Source organism: Limulus polyphemus, unplaced genomic scaffold, assembly GCF_000517525.1.
Source record: "Limulus polyphemus unplaced genomic scaffold, Limulus_polyphemus-2.1.2 Scaffold76820, whole genome shotgun sequence".
NCBI classification, from domain to species: Eukaryota; Metazoa; Arthropoda; class Merostomata; order Xiphosura; family Limulidae; genus Limulus; species Limulus polyphemus.
Window position 1 is genome coordinate 3206 of NW_013742416.1, and position 6912 is coordinate 10117.

General features: G+C 34.7%; 1 long non-coding RNA gene across 1 annotated transcript; it reads right to left on the reverse strand.

The window, feature by feature from the left end:
* Positions 1 to 1041: 1041 nt before the first annotated feature.
* Positions 1042 to 2363, reverse strand: LOC106477649. Its single transcript, XR_002609564.1, has 3 exons — positions 2040 to 2363; positions 1653 to 1770; positions 1042 to 1541 (listed from the first exon to the last, which is right to left on the reverse strand). It is a non-coding gene; the product is annotated as an uncharacterized LOC106477649 (long non-coding RNA).
* Positions 2364 to 6912: the final 4549 nt, after the last annotated feature.

Below are 6912 nucleotides of genomic sequence, written 5' to 3' on the forward strand. Positions count from 1 at the left end.
GACAAGAATAATATGCAGGTAGTGGAGAGGAGTGGGAAGGTGTAAAGAAAAGTATCTATCAAAAATATATTTTGAGGTAAGGAAAATATTAACTTCTGAAACAATTCACTTACCTCTCTGCATACATTAGCTAAAATCCCACTAATGTGATGGATAAATTGGTGCAGACAAGAAAATCTAGGTGAGATCCCTTCAGAGAAGGTGTCAAAAGGGGAAGCTCATTGAATGTGACACCCAATAGCAGGAGCTTACTAAAGGGGCAAAGCTTGTGAAAGACAAACTTTTTTCAGGCAGAGTATACTCTTCACCCAGATGGAAGTATGAAAGTAGTAATGCAAAAAAAGCCAATATATCAGAGAGAAGAGCAGAGAAAAGTACATGACCAACCAAGCTCTTGCACACAGCAGGTTGGATGGATATGTGGCTAAGCCAACAATTTGACTATATGGTTAGGACTATGGTCCCTTCCTCCCTCCCGAGGAGAACACCTTTCCCCACCTGGCTGGTCAAAAACCATTGGGAAGTTGGCAGAGAACAGGAATGATCTGCACTACAGTGACATAGAGATCCCTGACCTACTTCCCACCAAGTAACAGGAGTGCCCAGTTAAAAGATAAAATTCATTATGAGTGTGAGTGCTTAAGGGGATCTCCGGCCCATAGAGGATATGTTGACCTCTTCTTGGTTGAGGGTTATTTCCGTATTATAATTACAACATGTACTAGAGCAGTTCACGTCAAAACACATGACTTAGGTGGGAGATAGTTCAAGGTTAGTGGCGTGTACAAAATTTCAAAAGCAGACGTGCGAGAAATAGCTACTGTGTGAAAAGGTAAGTGGATAGTTTTAGAAGTGGAGTTTCTTATTACCGCGAAATAGTTTTGCATGCATTAAAAATATAGCATGCCATTTCATGAAATTTAAGAAAAATGTTTCTTTATTACCATTGTGCCTTTTAAAAGGCTGAAAATTCAGGTTTATTCAGATGATTTTTTGCTACCGAATTTTACAGAATAGCCAACTTCACTGCAGAGGGGGGGGGGGTCAACCCCACTACGACACCACTGAGTTCAATAAAATTGCTTTTTTGTGACTTGTAGTGTCTTTCCAACTAATCCTTTTAAAGAGAACTATATACTATTACAATCCTAAAGTAATGTTCGGAGAAATCAACTGGTTATTACAAATATTTGTAGAACCTGGTAAATGTCTAGCCATAAAGGCCTCAACCTATACTTGCAACAGAGTTGGAAATATGTAGCAAGAAATCCAAAGTAACTTTTAGTTGTTATATAGTCAGAAATATATATTAGCATAATTGTAACATGAGAAGACAATATTTGTATTGTTTTGGAAAATGGACAATAAATAACTATCTACTTTACCCGAACATCTAATAATTGAAAAAACATTCCCTTAGCCACTTCTAGTTCTTTCTTAAGTTCTTTCTCATGCTTAAACCAGAGGAGTTCTTCGTGGATTCGGTCTTTCATCATTTCTACTTCCAGCTTTTTGATTTCTTCGTTTTTGATTTCTTCTTCCTGAATGAAATAGGATGATTTCAAACCATTTCTCGAAAGTAAAATGATCATAAAAGTTATATAAGTTAAACATAAGAACTATGTTTCAAAACTTGCAGTCACAGCTATTACCTGACTAATTAAAAAACATTGTTTCAATTCTTCTAAGATCTTTCTGCGAAAGTCGTCATTTGGTCTGCCTAAAATTTGCTTTTGCTGAATTTGCCGCCTTCTCTCCTTTTCGTATTCTCTATAAAGACGATAAGATTTGTTTTATGTATATATAAAAGATATTGTTACTGGCACGAAAAATAATTGTGTCAAAATTCATTGTAATTTGTCAAACAGTTGTGTTGTTAAGCAATAAAATAGCCTACTAGACTGATGCATCAATGTTTTATATTTGCACACAAACAACAGTGAACTAAAATTGGATCTTTAGCCTTATTTATTTTACTTTATAGAAAATTTATCATTACACAACATTTGCTAACTAGTGTTTATAAGTATGGAACCTACCTTTGAATTGCCCAAGCAGTAAGCTCAGAGGTAGATCTATGAATGATATCCAAAATTTCGACATCAAAATTACGACCCTGATAGCCTTTGAACCTTTGAAGATCACATTTGTACTTGTTGTTAATCTAGATATAACGAATTATACGATAGGTTGTAGATTACATTTGTAAGACTGAAAGTTTAATATACTTATATTAAAATATGTATTTTAGTAAGGTCTATGTATGTATATTAGAAAGCACATACAACCAAACAACTTTTCTTTTCATGGCGTGAAGTTTTGGATATTTTGTAGCATTATTGGCCAGCATTAGAGTGTAAGCTTCTGTTTGTACCAAAGAAGTTGACAGTTTTACACTATCGTCTATAACTTCCAATGTCTTTTATCTGTACGGTTTATACTGGATGACGTCACAGGTGTAACCCTAGAAATACTTATTCATGAGTCGAGCTATCGTCGCCAACAGTACATATATTATTCGTAAATCACAATGTTTTGTAATTTAATATTGTCTAAAATACATAATGAAGCTAGGATGTTTAATTTGATTTACTATCTTTTTAATTTTAATTATGAAATAATTAAAATGATAAAGTTAACTGAAATACTATGAAATTTGTTAATCATTACCTTCAAAATAGTCCCCAGCAGCTGACCGGTAAACTTGAGGGCTTATGATGCTAAAAATCGTGATTCAATAACCGCAGGTTAGCCCATTACATATGGTATATGTAACCGAGTGTATTTATTATAACACATTCTTCTCGTTTTCACTCATAGGTTCTTAACTCTTTTCAAAATATGCAGCAACTGAATAGAAATTTACTGCATGTTTATTTTCAGTTGAAGGCATATTGTCTTGTGTCTGTCTTTACAGGTAACTTTAATCAGCCTTGTTCAGGTTTAATAATGGCTGGAGACGGCTTGAATGGGTAATGAAGAAAATCTTTAATATAAGTTTAACATAACAGCAAATGTACAACGTTTCGACAAGGTTTTGTCATCATCAGGTATCAGGCCGCCTCCAGCCATAATTAGTCTCAAAGTGGGTTCCTCGTCATCGAACTTGTTCAGGTTTATTATTCTGACAAACTTCTTCGTTTTAACTTTAAGAATAAAATAAAATTCATTCTTGCTGTTTAAACTTTGTTTTCTTGATCATTTGATTACTTGGGTTTTTATAAAAAGTTATGTTTCTTGCTATCTGTTATTCCTACTTCAGTGAGATGATGACTTTAGAAGATAAGTCGATCTTCCTTTTCTTCCAATAGCATCTTCCACTTCGTTGGGTAATGTGTTGCTCGATTTACTTTGATCTGCCCCCTTAATTATGATGTCTTAAGGTACTGCATATTGAAATTATTGAGTTTTTTTAGCTGTGGTATATTCTTATTTCGTTTGTTTTGTTACGACAGCGGAAGTCACGTGACGCTGGTAGCACGTCATGAGTTTCTAGAAGGATCATGACTATTCCTGGCAACTCTAGTGTTTGCCAGACGCCCTCTATTTCTGTATATAAGCCCGGCAAATAAAACGGGGATATAATTGCAGATAGGGAGATATAGAGACAGATAATCGAGTCAAGTGGGCGGTAGTGACTGTAACTAAAGTGCGTGAATCGTTGTGAATTATATCGTGTGTTTAAGTTAAAGTGACTGTGGAAATTAAGTGTATTGCAAAGTTGAATCGAGAAAATATAAACTAGTTTTATTTAAGAAAGTAGTTGTATCGCTGAAGTTCTTCAGAAAGCATTTTTACGGGAAATTAACAAACGACCAGAGACGTAACAGTTTGTTGTTTTAGATCAAAGCCACACAATGGGTTATATGAGCTCTGTCCACATGGGTAATTGAATCCCGGATCTTACCATTAGATGTCTCTGAACTGACCGACACACCAGGGTACTTTTTATTTTGTCAACCATAGAGCTAGTTATAATACCTTGTGAGAAATTTGAAAACTTTTGCTTTTCAAACTTCTGTTTTCGATATATTTCACACTGACTGAAAATATAATTTTAAAACGTTGAGAGATTTGATCACCAGACCTACACTGGGGATTATCACGGCCCCTTAGCCCCCATCCTCTCTTTCCTAAGCCTGTGTTCAGAGGTATGTAAATGTACTGCCTACTGGCTCGTTAATTCAAGTTCTCCGATGGGAGAGCGGTAAGTCTACGACTTACAAAGCTAAAATCCAGGGTACGGTTTCCGCGGTTGACTCAGAAGATAGCTTAATGTAGTTTTGCTCTAAAACAACCATACAAACTGTAACTCAAATCTTTCGCTCAAACTGCTTCATTGGATTTGATACTTAGTGATTAGGACCGTAATCATTGTACTAAACTGGTAAAGTTGAATTGAAATACACTTATACATGCACATTTCTTTACTCTGAACTAGGTTGAAAGGTGCTGTTTTGGTTGGTATATACGTGTGTGGAAATTGCTCTTGAGAATTTATTTTTAGTCAGCTGGTAATAATGTGTTTTATATAATTTTATTTTCAGTACTTAAAAATCATAAAATGATTATATTTACTGGAGCTTGATCACTCACTACTGGGATGTATATAGAATATATAAATATAATACTAATATGTATAATTATGAAAATACTGGAAGGAAAACGATAAACCTATCCCTAAAATGACTTCATTTAAGATTGCAGTAATGGAATTATGTTAATATAGTAATATCAGAAAATGTAGAAAAAGAAATCCCTGTCTCTAAGAGGAAGTCAACAAAAATATTGAAAAATAGATTGTAAGTATAACAAACACACACAAAAAGTTAAAAGAGGATGGAGTTATTTGAAGATACAGGTTGAATCTGCTAGTGTTTTAGCTATCGCTGTTACTTTGCACAAGTAAGTTGATTTGTTTTACGTAAGTTAATACCATTTATAATATAGGCCTCTACCCAAATGATTGCAGTACAAGAATGTCGAAATTTCGCACAAGGTTACTCGAAGGATATCTGCGCTAGCCATCTCTAATTTAGAAGTGATAGACTAGCGGGAAGTAGCTAGTTTACACCATCCAACCAGTGACGTTAACTACAGTGCAGCAGAGACCGCAATACCGGGTGAGGGGGGGGGGGATCTCAGAGAGCCCAACGAAAGCTAAACAATATAGCAAGTTTATTCTGTGCTTATATTTATTTGGGAGGGGGGGGGGTGTAGATTTTTGCAAAGAGGCCCAAAAATCATAGTTACGCCACTGCACCCACCGCCAACTTTTGGGCTACTCTTGTTATGAACAAATAATGTGATTTGACGGTCATATTGTAACACCTCCACAGCTTAAAAGGGAAAAGTTAAAGGAGAAAATAACGTAATTTATTATCGTTAAGTGGATTGGATGTTGAATTATTTTCACCACGTAATATAAAAGAACCCGCCATCGAAAAAACTACACTACAACAAGGAGTTGATAAGAATTGGTATCAGAAAAGTACAGAAAATAATATAAATATTTCAACAAAAATACGAGCTTATGAAAGGAGAAAAGATAAAGATACATATATGGAAAAAATAAGTTAGCTTAAGACATAGGCTAATCAAAATGGAGGCCACAGTAGAAACTATAATTTTCATAGGAAAATAAGTAGAAATAAATTGTGAAGCTTAGATAGTAATATTCTGGCCAACCAACTATAAGCAGAAATCAAGAATCAAAATGATCGGTAATTTTTTCTAAGAGGGAAATTCTGACAATCCACTACCCAGAAAAATTACCCCCTCGACTTCCCTACACATAATTGTGACCCACTCTTTAGTTCTGTGCAAAGAAAAGTAATTCTCCTTTTAAAATGGGGGAATTACCAAATCAATTTGTGAAAATGTATTTCATATCATTTAGTCTCCGCAACGATGACTTTGATACTGATAGCACTATATAAAAATGCCTTAGAGCATATTTATTCCTGGTACAATGAATTTCCTGAATGAAAAAGTCTTGCCCAATGGCACAGCGGTATGTCTGCGGAATTACAACGCTAGAATCCGGATTTCGATATCCATGGTGGGCAGAGCTCATTGTGTAGCTTTGTGCTTAATTACAAACAGACATAGTCCTATCTCGTACGTACAAGATACTATTCGCAACTTCCACAATCAAGTTCCCAATACTGAATTTACTACTTCCCCCACTAAATCTCTAATATATGTGTGTGTATTAAAACTCAAGCTGAAAGCTTTATGAAGATTGGAAATTCATATTTGACGTTGATGTACTACGAAGCCCTGTATGAAATAAGACCTTTATATTTTTATTTTTCACCTTGTGGTTCAGGACTTCTGTAATACTCTTTTTTAACAGTTTACAGCGTTAATTTACCATAACTTTAAAAGATGCCAAATACAAAGGTACAATCACTACTGACATTATTGATTATTTTGCTACTTTCATTTTCTTACGTATAAAGAGTATGAAGACTACAAGTGTCACGTTTAGAGTGTTTGTTTGTTGTTAAGCGCAACGCTATACAATGTGGGCTCTTTGTTCTGTGCGAACCACGAGTATCGAAACTCGATTTTTAGCGTTATAAGCCTTCAGACTTACCGCTGATACATCTAAGGGCTTCTATGTGATAAATGACTGTTTTGGGCATTATTTCACCAATAGCCTTGAAGAAACTAACTGTAGTTTAGTCATTAAATCAGGAAATACGGAAACATTCCATAATGAATTTTTGAATAAATACACAGCTTAAAATAAGCATACATTTGCACTTAAAATCCGTAAAATATAATAAATACCATCATAAAATGAAGTAATGGGTACTTAATAGTATCTTAGTCTACAAACTGATAAGGGATAGACCATATTAAAATTATTTCATGTTGGAAATGAGCATAGGAAACAAGTATTAT